This window comes from Megascapheus bottae, chromosome 1 (assembly GCF_031878675.1).
Source record: "Megascapheus bottae isolate mThoBot1 chromosome 1, mThoBot2.hap1, whole genome shotgun sequence".
In the NCBI taxonomy this organism is placed as follows: domain Eukaryota; kingdom Metazoa; phylum Chordata; class Mammalia; order Rodentia; family Geomyidae; genus Megascapheus; species Megascapheus bottae.
In genome coordinates this window covers 4,699,515-4,714,368 of record NC_143509.1, presented here as the reverse complement: position 1 = coordinate 4,714,368, position 14,854 = coordinate 4,699,515, and the positions used below count along the sequence as shown (strand labels likewise).

Genomic DNA, 14,854 nt, shown 5'->3' with positions numbered 1-14,854 from the left:
CCCATTCGCAATAGCCCCCAAAAGAATAAAATACTTAGGAATATACTTAAGCAAAGAAGTAAAGGAATTATTCAATGAAAATTATAAAAGCCTAATGAAAGAAATTAAAGAGGACACTAGGAAATGGAAAGACATCCCATGCTCATGGCTAGGGAGAATCAACATAGTGAAAATGGCTATACTGCCAAAACTGATATACAAATTCAATGCAATCCCCATCAAAATAACAAAGACATTCTTTATGGAAATTGAAGATATAATCCAAAGATTCATATGGAACAAGAAAAGACCTAGAATAGCCAAAACAATTCTAGGCAAAAAGAGCAAAGCTGGTGGTATTACAATACCAGACTTCAAACTCTACTATAGAGACATAGTAAAAAAAATTGCTTGGTACTGGCAAAAAACAGACCAGAAGATCAGTGGAACAGAATAGAAGACCCAGAAATAGAACCATATCCCTATAGGCAACTTGTTTTTGACAAAGGAGCCAAAGATATACAATGGAACAAACACAGTCTATTCAATTACTGGTGCTGGAAAAACTGGGAAGCCACATGCAGAAAACTAAAAATTGACGCTAGCCTTTCGCCATGCACAAGCATTAAATCAAAGTGGATCAAAGACCTCTATGTCATACTGGAAACCGTGAAATTGCTACATGATAATGTAGGACAGACACTGGAACTCATAGGCACAGGCAACAGATTCCTGAACAGAATCCCAGGGTCACAACAGAGTGGAGAGAGACTCGATAAATGGGACTACCTAAAAATAAAAAGTTTCGGTACAGATAAAAACATAGTTGCAAAAGCAGAGAGACAGCCGACCAACTGGGAAAAGATATTCACCAACAATATATCTGACAAATGCGTAATACCCAATATCTACAGGGAACTCAAGAAACTAAACCCCAAGCCTGGATAGATTGTGAATATAATCCTAGTTACTCAGAAGGCTGAGATGTGAGGATCATCATTTGAATCCATGATTATCCTATCTCCAATTAAATACTTACAAGCAGGAGAGCCATGGCTCAAGTGGTAGACTGCTATCCCTCAATGACAAAACTCAGCAAACAATGCCCAGGCCCTGAATTCAAGTCTTAGGAACAACACAAAAAAGAAAAAGAGATGGGGGGAATAAATATCCACCAAAGAATTTGAGCTCTGCTCTAGGCACAGTTTGTATATGACATTTGCATCTTTCATTTCTGTATTTATTTTAATAGCCCACCTTCTTTCATACCCATTTACATTTTAGCAAATATATTTAAGAAAATATGGCTGTGTCAAGTATACATGCCTTTGACATTAATTAATACCAGTACAATGTATCTCCAGAAGCTTTTCTGTTTTGCACACTGAAATGGCACTTTTTAAGACTTTCTTTATTCCAGTTTAATAAACTATATTGTCAGTCTATTCCCTCATCTAATCCTTCATCATTGGCTGAATGTCATTGGCATTTTGGTAATGCCAATGTGTAATTTTCATATCTAATTTTCATACATAGTTTTATTCATTTCATCTCTTCTTTGTTTTTTTGTTCCCTTCGGTTAGTTTGGAAATATGTTTATTAACCTTCTGTATATTTTCCAATGGCCAACTTTGGGTGTCCTCCTTTGTATTATTCTTTTTGCAACCTTTTTTATTAATTTTCACTATGAACTTTATTACTTCAATCTACTTCTCAATTTGAAGATATGGTTGTGCTTATACTTGTTTCAGGGATTGAGATGTGTCTTTACCTGTTGATTTGAAACATTTCTGTTTTTTAATGTAAGCACTCAGCTGTAAATATTTCTCTTTCCTGTATTCCAATAGTCCTAGTGTTTTATTTGGTTCTATGATTTTTTTTGGTGGATCATGGGGCTTGAACTCAGCCTGGACACAGTCCCTGAGCTCTTCAGCTTAAGGCTCCCCACCTACCCTAGAGCCAATCCCCACTTCCCATTTTCTAGAGGTTAATTGGAGATAAGAGTCTCAGGTCCTTTTGTGCCTGGATTGACTTTGAACCTTGATCCTCAGATCTTAGCTAGGATTACAGACATGAGCCACCTGCCTGGCTTGGTTCTATGATTTCTTTAATTGCTTCTGTGATTTCTTCATTGACTGACTAACTATTCAAAAGTGTATTGTCCTTGGGTGAGGAGTTTGGCCTAGTGGTAGAGTGCTTGCCTAGTATGCACGAAGACCTGGGTTCAATTCCTTGGTACCACATACATAGAAAATAGCCAGAAGTGGTGCTGAAACTCAAGTGGTAGAGCTCTAGCCTTGAGAAAGTCCAAGGACAGTCTCAGGCCCTGAGCTCAAGTTATTGTCTCACCTTAAGCTCCACCCTAATCCCAGTAGAAGAAAGCAAATAATTAAAATCAAAGCAGAATTAAATGATTTGGAATCCAAAAAAACTATAGAAAGAATCAACAAAACAAGGAGTTGGTTCTTTGAAAGAATTAACAAAATTGACAAGCCCTTAGCAAATCTTACCAAAAAAAGAAGAGAGCATATCGAAATAAACAAAATCGCATATGAAAATGGTAATATCACGACAGAAATTACCAAGATCCAGAATATCATAAGGGAATACTTCTCAAACCTTTATGCCAACAAATTTGAGAATCTAGATGAAATGGATGAATTCCTAGTTATCATTTTTTAATAATGACAGTTTTCCCTACTATATGTTACTATGAACTAAATTCTGATTTAGAACATTCGACTCTGTGTGGTACAGGATTTCAGTCAAATGCTCTGGGTATCACACACTTCTGAGAAGCAATCTAAATACAACACATTTGCTGGCATACTGAAGATCACACAAGCTTTAATTCGTGAATTCTAGGAACACATTTTTTTTTTCTAGTCGTGGGGCTTGAACTCAGGGCCTGGGCACTGTCCTTGGACTATTCTCAAAGCTAGAGCAATACCACTTGAGCCACAACACCACTTCCAGCTTTTTTTCTATGTATGTGGTACCGAGGAATTGAACCCAGGTCTTCGTGCATGCTAGGCAAGCACTCTACCACTAGGCCAAACTCCCAGCCAACGAACACCTTTTATGTATTCCTGTACTAGAGCTTAAATTTAGAGCCTCGTGCTCTCACTTGTCTTTCTTGATCAAAGCAAGGACTTTATCACTTCAGCCACAATTCCACTTCTGGTTTTTTACTCATTAATTAGAGATAAAAGTCTCATGGATTTTTCTGCCCAAGCTGACCTTAAATCAAGATACTCAAATATCAGCCTCCTGAGTAGCTAGGATTACCGGTGTAAACCACCAGCACTTGGAATGAATGCACATGGAAAAGCTAGTTATTGCCAGGCACTGGTGGCTCACATCTATAATTCTAGTTATTCAGAAGGGTGAGATTTGAGGACTGCAGTTCAAACCCAGCCTGGACAGGAAATTCCATGATATTCTTATCTCCAAATAACCACTGAGAAGCTGGAAGTGGAGCTGTGGCACAAGTGGTAGAATGCCCACTTGGACAAAGCCCAGCCCCTGAGTGCTGGCACAAATAAAAAAAAGAAGGTAGTTGTCTACAGCAATAGGATGGACCATTGAGAGTGAACTATTACGGGAATTGTTTGTGATACAATTTTATATAATCATTGAATGACATTGGAGTTATAAATATATTGCACTCAGTTTGGCCTTGAGATATCTGAAGCTCACGGAGGAACTGAGTGGCTCAAATTCTCAAACTTTAGAAGCAATCTAAGCTGAGTGCCAGGAGCTCATGCTGTAATCCTAGCTTCTCCAGAGGCTGAGATCTAAGGACTGAAATTCAAACCTAGCCCAAACAAGAAAATCTATGAGACTCTTTTCTCCAATTAACCACCAAAGCTCTGAAAATAGAGCTGTGTCTCAAGTGGTAGGTCTCTAGGCTTGAGTAAACTAACACAAGGAGAACATCCAGGTCCTGAAAGCAAGCCCCAGGTAGAGCAAAAAAGAAAAAAAGGTATATATGAGTAAAATTCTGTTCATGAATCTTACATTCATTCTATCACCTGTAAAACCTATCATATGTACAGAGTTCACTCCACTTTTTGTTTAGATGGGAACAATACCATTTTCCTATTTAACATGACGTTTCCCTACATATTAAGTGGAAAATAGAAGTAAAAAGAAGCAAAACTTTAGTTAATACACACTGAAATTGTTGGTAATTAGCCCCAGATAGCACTCATTTAGATACCTGAATGCAGGTGTAAAACTAAAACAAGTTTCATTTTTCTTATGCCAGTCCTGGAGCTTGAACTTGGGGTTTGGGTGCTATCCCTGAGCTTTTTCACTCAAGGCTACCAATTGAGCCACACCTCCACTTCCTGCTTTTGGTAGTTCATTGGATATAAGAATCTTACAAACTTTTTTGCCCCAGCTGCCTTCAAAACATGGATCCACAGATTTCCTGAGTAGCCTCCTGACAAAAGGAATAGCAAGAAGCTGAAACATGTTTTGTCAGGGTGGGGGAGGTCAAGATTAGGCAAATAAATTGAAGCAGTCATAATTGCAAGGTACAGATGTGAAAATGGAACCAGGTAACCTGAAGGGATGCCATAGAGTTGGCAGAGATGGAAGAAAAATCTGGAAGTGGTGGCATGGGAAGAGATGCTTTGTTCTCATACACTGACTTGTTGAAGTCAAGATCTTTGAATATCCTCTTAAGGCTAAAAATACTACTAATAATAATAATATACAATGCATGATATGCAATGCTGCATAATAATAGAGGATTGTATACATTTGTTACTGATTAATCTATATCCTATATCTATACCTATTATAATTGATTACATTTCTTTTGATGAAAGCAGGGTATCTGTACATTTTTTAATTCTCTCTATATATGCTTTTCTGCTGTCTTCCTCTTTTGTGATTCCCACTGGTTTTCCTCTCTTTCTTTCCCCACATAATAGACTTTCCTGTTTTCCTTTTTGGTTTGTTTGTTTATTTATTTTTCTTTTTGAGCTGGCCCTGGGCTTAAACTCAGAGCCTGGGCTCTGTCCCTGAGCTTTTCTGCTGAAGGCTAGTGTTTACCACTTGAACCACAACTCCATTTTCTTTTCTTTCTTTCTTTCTTTCTTTCTTTCTTTCTTTCTTTCTTTCTTTCTTTCTTTCTTTCTTTTTTAAGTGGGAAAAAGTTGTACATTTATAATTAGCCAGCTGGATGCAGTTTAGATGATTTCAATTTTGTTGGCAACATCTAAAGCATCATAATCAGGAACCAGTCGCACATATGTCTTCTCTCTGTCAGACCTGATCAGGGTATTGACCTTAGCCACATCAATGTCACAGAGCTTCTCGCAGCCTGCTTGATTTGATGCTTGTTGGCCTTGACATCCACAGTGAAAACAAATGTGTTATTGTTTTCTATCATCTTCACGGATGACTCAGTGGTCAAGGTCACCTGATAGTTGCATACAATTATTTTCCTCAGAGCACTCTTCCAGGGATATTTGTGTGGTCTCCCCAGCAGCCTGAAAGTGGGTGAAGTATGTATCTTCTTTTTTTTGTGGCTTGGACACCTTTCAGCACTGCCTTCTTGCCTTCAATGCCTTTTCCTTCCTTGGCTTCAGCTTTGGAAAGGGCAGGAGCTCCCTTCTTCATGTTCAGTGCCATCTTGGTGAAAAGGAGCTCCATTTTCTTTCCTGTGTTTACTGATTCTTCTCATTCATAGAGGCATCTTGTCCTGATTCTTCCTTGAAAAGACAACATGCTAAGCCTCAATGGCTCACATTTATATTCATACCTGGTAAATAACATATAATACATCATGCATGATTTATAGAATATAATGTATAATGTATATAATATATGCAGTATAACACATAGTGTATATTATATGATCTATGGTATGCATTACATAGGAATTTATAGTCTATAGATATAATGTATAATATTCTATATCATATCTGTATAAAAAGTAATGAAATTATTTTAATATAAAATGTTAATAAAATTGCATTTATCACATACAAATGATTCTGTTATATAATTTATGTTTTATAATATAAATATAATAAAGTATATGATATAATTATAACATGCACTATATATTCCATATATAACATAGTGCTTCAAATGCTAAAATAAATATGAAAATAATAAAGCTGAGTAGAATGGTAAGACCATCTTATATTGGGGGTTTGGGGTTGTTGTATTGTTTTGTTCTATTTTGCTTTTTGTCAGTCCTGGTCTTGAATTCAGGGCACGGGTATTCTCCTTGATCTTTCTCAAGGCTACCACTGTACCACTTGAGCCACAGCACCACTTCCAGTTTTTTTCTGTGTATGTGAACCAAGGAATCGAACCCAGGGCTTTGTGCATGCTAGGCAAGCACTCTACCACTTGGCCATACTCCTGGCCCCATATTATATTGTTAAAGAATATATAAGAAAAAAAATCATGAGCCCAGGAAGAAAAGTCCATGAGGCTTATCCCCAATTAACCACCAGAAAACTGGAAGCAGTGCTGTGACTCAAAGTGGTAGAGTGCTAGTCTTGCACACAAAAGCTCAGGAACAGTACCCAGGCTGTGAGTTCAAGCCCCACATCTGACCAATTTCTCCCAGGAATTTAAATGTGCATCACTCTTAAGATATAAATATGCATTAACAAACAAAAACAAATAAATATGCATTTAGTGTTCAGGTAAATATATCTACTTCAGTACAATAGAAATCAAAATTTACATCTAATTTTTTTGCCACTCCTCAGCTTGAACTCAGGGCCTGAACCCTGTCCTTGGACTTTCTCAATGCGAGAGCTCTACCACCTGAGCCTCAGTACCACTTCTGAATTTTTTCCATGGATGTGGTACCGAGGAATCAAACCTGGGTCTTTGTGCATGCTAGGCAAGCACTCTATCACTAGGCCGAACTCCCAGCTATTGTCTGTAATTTTTAATTTCACCAGCAATTGCCAATGTGCATGAGAAGGGAGAAGCATACATGCAGACACTCAAATGGAAAAGATCAAGATGCCCCTTTAAAATGAGAAATAATTGGGGCCAGAGCACAGACTAATGGTAGAGTGCTCACCTAGCATACATGGAGACTTGGGTTCAATTCCTCAGTACCACATACACAGAAAAAGCTGGAAATAGCGCTGTGGCTCAAGTGGCAGAGCATTAGCCTTGAATGTCCAAAGGCTGTGACAAGGCCCTGAGTTCAAGTCCCAGGATTGGCAAATATGTATCTATGACATATAAACCCTCAGCCTAATTTTAGTTATGTTCTAAAATGTAAGTTCCAGTGATTAATAGAGATTCACTTCTTGAATATTTATTTGTTAAATACATCATTTGAAATATGTTGTAAAAATCAATGTTAATAAACTCTAATAAAAAATAAGATAAATAATTAGATTTTCATATGAGGAATAACATTCCACTGAACATAGAAACATTAAGAAATGGTGGTTTTAAAAAAATGCAGTGTTAATTTAATACTACCCTGCTGTCAGAAAGAATGACATTGCCCCATTTGTAAGGAAATGGAAAGACTTAGAAAAAATCATATTAAGTGAAGTAAGCCAGACTCAAAGGAACATAGGCCCAATAGTCTCCCTCATTTACAATAATCAGTAGGAACCTAGGGCTCTCCTAGCAGGGATTTAAAATAGAACAAAATCTAGAGACATTAGGCCAAATAGTACAACACTAAATGTAAGGACCTCCAGGACAAGGAAACAAAAGCAATATAATGAGTGATTGTTGTCCTTGATGTACTATGTTATCTCTCATCTCTTTTACTGTCCCTTGGTTATCTCATATTGTTACAATACTTCACCTTGTTATCTGATATATCTTATATATGCTTAATTGGTTATTTGAAATAGGAGAGGGAAGGGGGGAAATCAAGTTGTGAGGGGGGAGAAGGGAGGAAAATGGGAAACAGGACATGAGAAAGGGTATCAATATTTGTGAAGTAATGCACCTTCTATTTGATGAATATAATGTAACCCTTCTATTAATTACAATAAAAAATATACGGAAAAGTGCAGTGTTCCCAAAAGAAAAAAATGCAGACTATTTTTAAGGAATTCCAAAATGAACACATCATTCTTTCTTCAGATGTACACATGAGCATTTGGAAGGAGGCAGAGAGCCCTGAAATCTGAAAAGGGCAGTCCTCTGTGGGTCTCTCGTTGCTCATTAAAGTTATTCATGCCAACAAACCCTTAGAGCCACACGTTCCCAAACTTCAACCATGCAGAAATGACTTTAAGAGCTCATTAAGAATCTGAGTCTGACTCCAGGAGTTTCAGACTTAAAAGATCTGTGAAAGGAGCCAAGAATTCTCATGTTTAATAAGCACACAGGGAGGCTGGTTTTGCTAATTTGGAGAAGATACTTTAGAAACTTTGGACCTTTATTGGGTCCCTAATGCTTCCATTTAATTTTCATTTACTTCTAAATAAGCTCTTGCAATTATAAAACGCATCACTTTCAGACTGCATCATAGAACCCTGTCTGACACGTCTCCTTTCCTAAAGTAACTTTTTCCAAAAAAAAAACCAAGAAAGCTCAAGGAGATATCCCCCTTAGGTAATCCCTAATCGGTAAGAGTCCCCATGTTTTCTTTGGGGATATTTCCAAGACCTTGAGAAAAGAATTCTCAGAGCAACTCCTTCATTTAATTGTTCTTTACTTTAAAGGGGAGACAGAATAAATGTCTTGCCAGCCACCTATCTCTAAAGACAGATACATTTGTTTTCTCTATTTTTTTTCTTTATATACTATATTTGATCATTTTTACTTAATATGATCAGTGCCCTGGAGATTTTTAATCGCCTTTCTCATTCTAAAAAAGAAGCTTCCCGTGAGTGTTTATCAAACTTCACTAATTGCTGTCTCCCATTAAAAGATTTTATTTTTTTATTGTAATTAGTAAAAGGGTTACATGATATTTGCCAGATAGAAGGTGCATTAATTCACATACATTGATACCCTTTCACATGTCTTGGTACCCATTTCCCTCCCCCCCACACCCCCCACCCGTCTTGGTTTTCCCCCCTTCCCTATCAAATTTCAAATAACCAAATACAAATAAATTCAATATATCAGAAAACAAAGTGAGATACTATACAAATATGAGATAACCAAGGGACAGCAAAGGAGATGAGAGACAACATAGTACATTAAGTACAATAATCATTCATTATATGGCTTTTGTTTCAATATCCTGGAGGTCCTTTCAATTAGCTTCACATTATATGGCTTTTGTATCAAGATTTTGCTCTATTGCAGATCTCTGGTAGTAGAGCCCAAGGTTTCTACTGATTATGACAAAAGAGGGAAACCATTGAGCCTAAGTTCCTTTGAGTCTGGCTTACTTCAATTAATTGGATTTTTTCTAAGTCTTTCCATTTCCTAACAAATGGGGCGATGTCATTCTTTCTGACAGCAGCATAGAATTCCATTGTGTACAAATACCACAACTTGTTGATCCACTCATCAACTGAGGGACATCTGGGTTGGTTCCATATCTTTGCTATGGTGAATAGTGCTGCAATGAACATTGTTGTGCTAGTGGATTTAGTATGCCCTTGTTTCTGGATGGTTGGGTAAATGCCAAGTAGTGGAATTGCTGGGTCAAAGGGGAGGTCTAATCTTAGCCTTTTGAGGCACTGCCTCACTGCTTTCCATAGTGGTTGAATGAGTTTGCACTCCCACCAACAGTGTAGTAGTGATCCCTCCTGGCCACATCCCCTCCAGCGTCTGTTGTCATTCGTTTTCCTGATCCTGGCCATTCTAACTGGAGTGAGGTGGAATCTTAGAGTTGTTTTGATTTGCATTTCTTTTATGATCAGAGATGTTGAGCATTTCTTCATGTGTCTATAGGCCATTTTTATTTCTTCTTCAGAGAAGACTCTCTTTAAGTTTTTGGCCCATTTTTTAATGGGATGGTTGTTACTTTGGAGATTAGTTTTGGAGTGATTCAATTTTTTGAGTTGTTGATATATTTTAGATATGAGGCCTTTGTCCGTTGTTTGGTTGGTGAAGATCTTCTCCCACTCTTTAGGCTTCCTAATTAATTTACTAGCTATGTCCTTTGCCATACAAAAGCTCCGCAGTTTAATGCAGTCCCACTTATCCAGCCTTTCTCTGATTTGTTGTGATTCTTGGTCCTTATTAAGAAAGTTTCAACCTGTGCCAAGGAGGCCTAGTGTATCTCCTGTTCCTTCTTGTAAAGTTTTCCGTGTGTCAGCTTTTACCTCCAGGTCTTTGATCCATTTGGAGTTAATTCTAGTGTAGGGTGACAAAGAAGGATCCAACTTATTTTTCTGCAGGTGCTTAACCAGTTCTTCCAGCACAACTTGTTGAAGAGGCTGTTTTTCTTCCATTCTATTTTCATTTTCACATTATTGATTCTACCTATCCATGAACATGGAAGGTCTTTCCTTTTTACATCTTTGATTAGGTTAATTCCTAGATATTTTATTCTCTTTGAGGCTATTGAAAGTGGGCTTGTTTCCCTGATTTCCCTTTCTGCTTGTGTGTTATTGGCATACAGAAAGGCTCTTGATTTTTGTGGGGTAATTTTGTATCCTGATACTTTGCTAAAGTGGTGTATTAATTCTAGGAGTTTAGGGAGTGGAGTTTTTTTTTAGGTTGTTTATGTATAAGGTCATGTAATCTGCATAGATGGTTTAATTTTTTCTTTCCCTGTTTTCATCCCTTTAATGGTTTTTTCTTGCCTTAGTCACTTGACACTTTTTTTTGCCAGTCCTGGGCCTTGAACTGTCCTTCTGCTTTCTCAAGGCTAGAGCTCTACCACTTGACCAAAGCACCACTTCCACCTTTTTTTCTATGTATAATATGGTATCGAGGAATCGAACCCGGGTCTTTGTGCATGCTAGGCAAGCACTCTACCACTAGGCCAAACTCCTGGCCCACTTGACATTTTTTACCCCCAGTTTGAAAAATACAATTTAACTCTTAGCCATATAGGAAAGCCACCTCAATAGCAAACAAACCACTTGACATTTTTTAATTAAAGAGTTTATTAACATTGATTTTTACATCATATTTCAAATGACATGTTTAACAAACAAGCCTTCAAGAAGGTAATCTCTATATATAATCACTGGCACGTAGATTTTAGAGCATAATCAAAATTAGGCTGAGGGTTTGTATGTCATAGATACATAATAATCTATGTAATAAAACATGATGTCTATAGAGTCATAAGTTTTTATGTCTATTTAGCTGTGTTTATATTGCCGGTTTCATGTCCATAGCATTGGGTATGCAACTTTTGATCCTTGCTTTTGTCCACTTGACAATTTTAACAGGCCACTTTCTTTTTATTATTGGTGGTCAGAAACTGTGGACACATGCCCAGGAAGATGAGAGTATCTTTCTCTGTAATTCCTGCCCTTGAGAAGCCCCACTGAGCAGGGAATCAATACATTCTTGACCAATTTGTTTAATGAGCTTCTGAAGGCATACAGCCCTCTCCCCCAAGGCACACTCTGTGCTTGTTAACTTCAAGTCACCAAGGCCTTTGAGTACCAGGCTCAAGACACACATGCCTTCACCAGCTGAGAGCAGACAAATCCCAAATACCAGGACTAACTCTTTCTCCTGCTTCTTTGGGGCACCGATCTTGTCTTCATCACTCCTTCTCTATGAGAGAACCAGAGCCAAGAGCTGGCCACGTGTGCGTGCTCATTGCCAAGCCTGCTTAGCCCAGTAAATGTGTGGAGAAATAGGGAAGAGAGATGGTTAGCTTGAGTGAAGAAAGACATTGACTATTGTAAAGCACAGGGCAGAGGTGTGGGGGGACCAGGGTATTCAAAGATAATTAATTGCTTGTGAGGATGACTCCTGGGATGTAGAATGCTGGACTAGTTGTTGAAAGCTCTCTTGGGGCTTGAACTCAGGGCCTAGCCCCTGTCCTTGAACCTCTCTTTGGTCCAGGCTAGCACTCTACCATCTGAACCACAGTGCCACTTCTGGGTTTTCCTGTGTATGTGGTACTGAGGGATTGAACTCAGGGCTTTATGCATGCTAGGCAAGCACTCTACCACTAGGCCACATTCCCAGCTCCTTAATCTTTATTTTTTTTAAAGTTCTCTTTGTATAGTGTGTTTTTACTTGGGGTGTATATTTTGGGTGAGCACCCTTCCTTTCTTCCTTTATCCCTCCCTCCCTCCCGCCCTCCCTTCCTCCCTTCCTGTCCATTTCTTTGGATGGCCTTTTCTTTCTTCCCCTCCCTCCTTTCCTTCTCACTCTCCTTTCCCTCTCTTCTTCCTTCTCTCCTCTTTCCTTCCCTCATTTCCTCCCTTCCTTCCCCTCCTCCTTCTTTCCTTTTGAATCTCTTCCTTCCTTCCTTCCTTCCTTCCTTCCTTCCTTCCTTCCTTCCTTCCTTCCTTCCTTTTTTCTCCCTCACTTTCTCCTTTCCTTTTTTCTTCCTCTCCCTCTTTCCCTACTTCCTTCTTTCCTTCCTTCCCTGGTTTCTTTCGTTCCATTCTTCCTTTTCCTTATGGAAGTGAACCTCCAATCTATCCATCCTGCCATAGTTGATTCATACATTTTTCCTGCTCTCAAATGTTCTTGTCGCTCACACATGCTCATCTCTCTTCTGAGACCTAGTTTCCCCTAGACCAGGAGCACTCACATTCATGTGTAGCAGAGAACACATGGACTATTTTTTCATATATATTTTATTTTAATTAATAGAAGGGTTACATTATATTCACCAGATAGAAGTTGTATTACTTTGCAAACATTGATAAACTTTCTCATGTCTTGGTCCCCATTTCCCTCCCCCCACCCCTGCCCTTCATCTTGTTTTCCCCCTTCCCTATCTGATTTCAAATAACCAAATAAGCATATATATAATATATCAGATAATAAGGTAAAACACTGAAGCAATATGAACACATGGACTATTTTATACTTAAAGTGTAGAGCTGGGAATGTGGCTTAGTGGTAGAATGCTTGCCCAGCATGCAGGAAGCCCTGGGTTCGGTTCCTCCGTACCACCTACACAGAAAAAGCTGGAAGTGCCACTGTGGCTCAAGCAGTAGTGTGCTAGCTTTGAGGAAAAGAAGCTCAAGGACAGTGTCCAGGCCCTGGGCTCAAGCTCCAGGATGTCCCCTACCCCCCAAAGAAACAGAATATCCTTAAGATATAAAAGCTTGCTTAACTTCTGTACGCTAGTGTTTCTAACCTAGGCAGGAAGGAATGCAGGACTCCTTCGGAGACGAGTGGACACAGGTGATTTAACATCAAGATCTCTTCCCTATAATTAATGACAGAACACAGGTTTCCTAAGTTTTATCATTTTAAGGCTTGCGTGTCTGATCCTTCACCTCAACATACAATAATGGTAATAATAATAATAATAATAATAATAATAATAATAATAATAATAAAGCAGGCATGGTGTCTATTTGGTGTTCTTTCTCTTCTTGTAATGGTCCAGCTGATAGGCCAACAACATGAAACCAGGAAATCAGACCAAGGTGGTAGAATTCTTACTCCTGGGATTTTCCCAAGATGCACAGAATCAGCCCATCCTCTTTGGGCTCTTCCTGTCCATATACCTGATCACCGTGCTTGGAAATCTGCTCATCATCCTGGCCGTCACCTCTGACCCCCACCTCTACACCCCCATGTACTTCTTCCTCTCCAACCTGTCCTTGGCTGACATTGGCTTCACCTCCACCACCGTCCCCAAAATGCTGATGAACCTCCAGACAGGGACTAAATCCATCACGTTTGCGGGCTGCATTACCCAGATGTATTTTTTCATGGTGTTTGGAGGCCTAGACACCTTTCTCCTGACTGTGATGGCTTATGACAGGTTTGTGGTCATCTGTCATCCTCTCTACTACCCAATCATCATGAACCCCCAGCTGCGTGGTCTGTTGGTTCTTGTGTCCTGGGCTATCAGTTTCTCCTACTCTCTGATCCAGAGTCTGTTGATACTGCACCTATCTTTCTGTACCAATGCATTCATTCCACATTTCTACTGCGAGCTTGCTCAGACCCTAACCTTGGCCTGCTCCGACACCCTGATCAATAACATCCTGCTCTATGTGGTGACCAGTCTTCTGGGCTTTGTTCCTTTGTCAGGAATCCTTTTCTCCTAGGTCCAAATTGTGTCCTCCATCACGAGGATCCCTTCAGCAGATGGCAAATACAAAGCCTTTTCTACCTGTGGTTCCCATCTCTCTGTGGTTTCTTTATTCTACGGGAGAGGCCTTGGTGTGTATCTCAGCACTGGTACTTCATCCTCTTCCCGGGAGGGCATGGTGGCCTCGGTGATGTTCACAATGGTCACCCCCATGCTGAAACCTTTCATCTACAGCCTGAGGAACAGGGACATCAAGACAGCCTTACGGAAGCTTCTCAGTAGAATGCTTCATTGGGCCTGGAGTTCTCAAGCTGTCGGCAGAGGACTGGCAGTGAGTGAGTAAACTCTGCCTCTAAGTCTTGTACTTTTTCCCTCCCACTCTTTGTTTTTCTGTCCTCAATCAAAGTTACTCCGTGAAGACTTTGTGTCAAGGTCAGTTCAATTTCCCATTTTTCTCCTTGGACATGTGACATCACAGTTATGTTGTAGAAACTGTAAGAATAGTTCCCAAGACAACTACTGTCCACTGTGCTGCCTCTGCCAATTTTCAGAACCCAAGTCATGATGGTGTGATAAGAACATATCACACAACTCCGCCTCAGCATTTGGGACTGTACAGGTGATAGATACGGAACATTCTCCTGATCATCACACATCTGAAACTGTAAGCAGAGGATTCAGTTCTCTCAAATACCTGGAAACAAGAGAAGATGGGGAAAATGGAAGATCATGGAGCCATTCAAAAGGAAAATCTGTCAG

General features: G+C 39.3%; 1 pseudogene; it reads left to right on the top strand.

The window, feature by feature from the left end:
- The first annotated feature begins 13,457 nt into the window (after nt 1-13,457).
- On the top strand, nt 13,458-14,438 carry LOC150068084 (olfactory receptor 7D4-like; annotated as a pseudogene).
- The last annotated feature ends 416 nt before the right edge of the window (nt 14,439-14,854 follow it).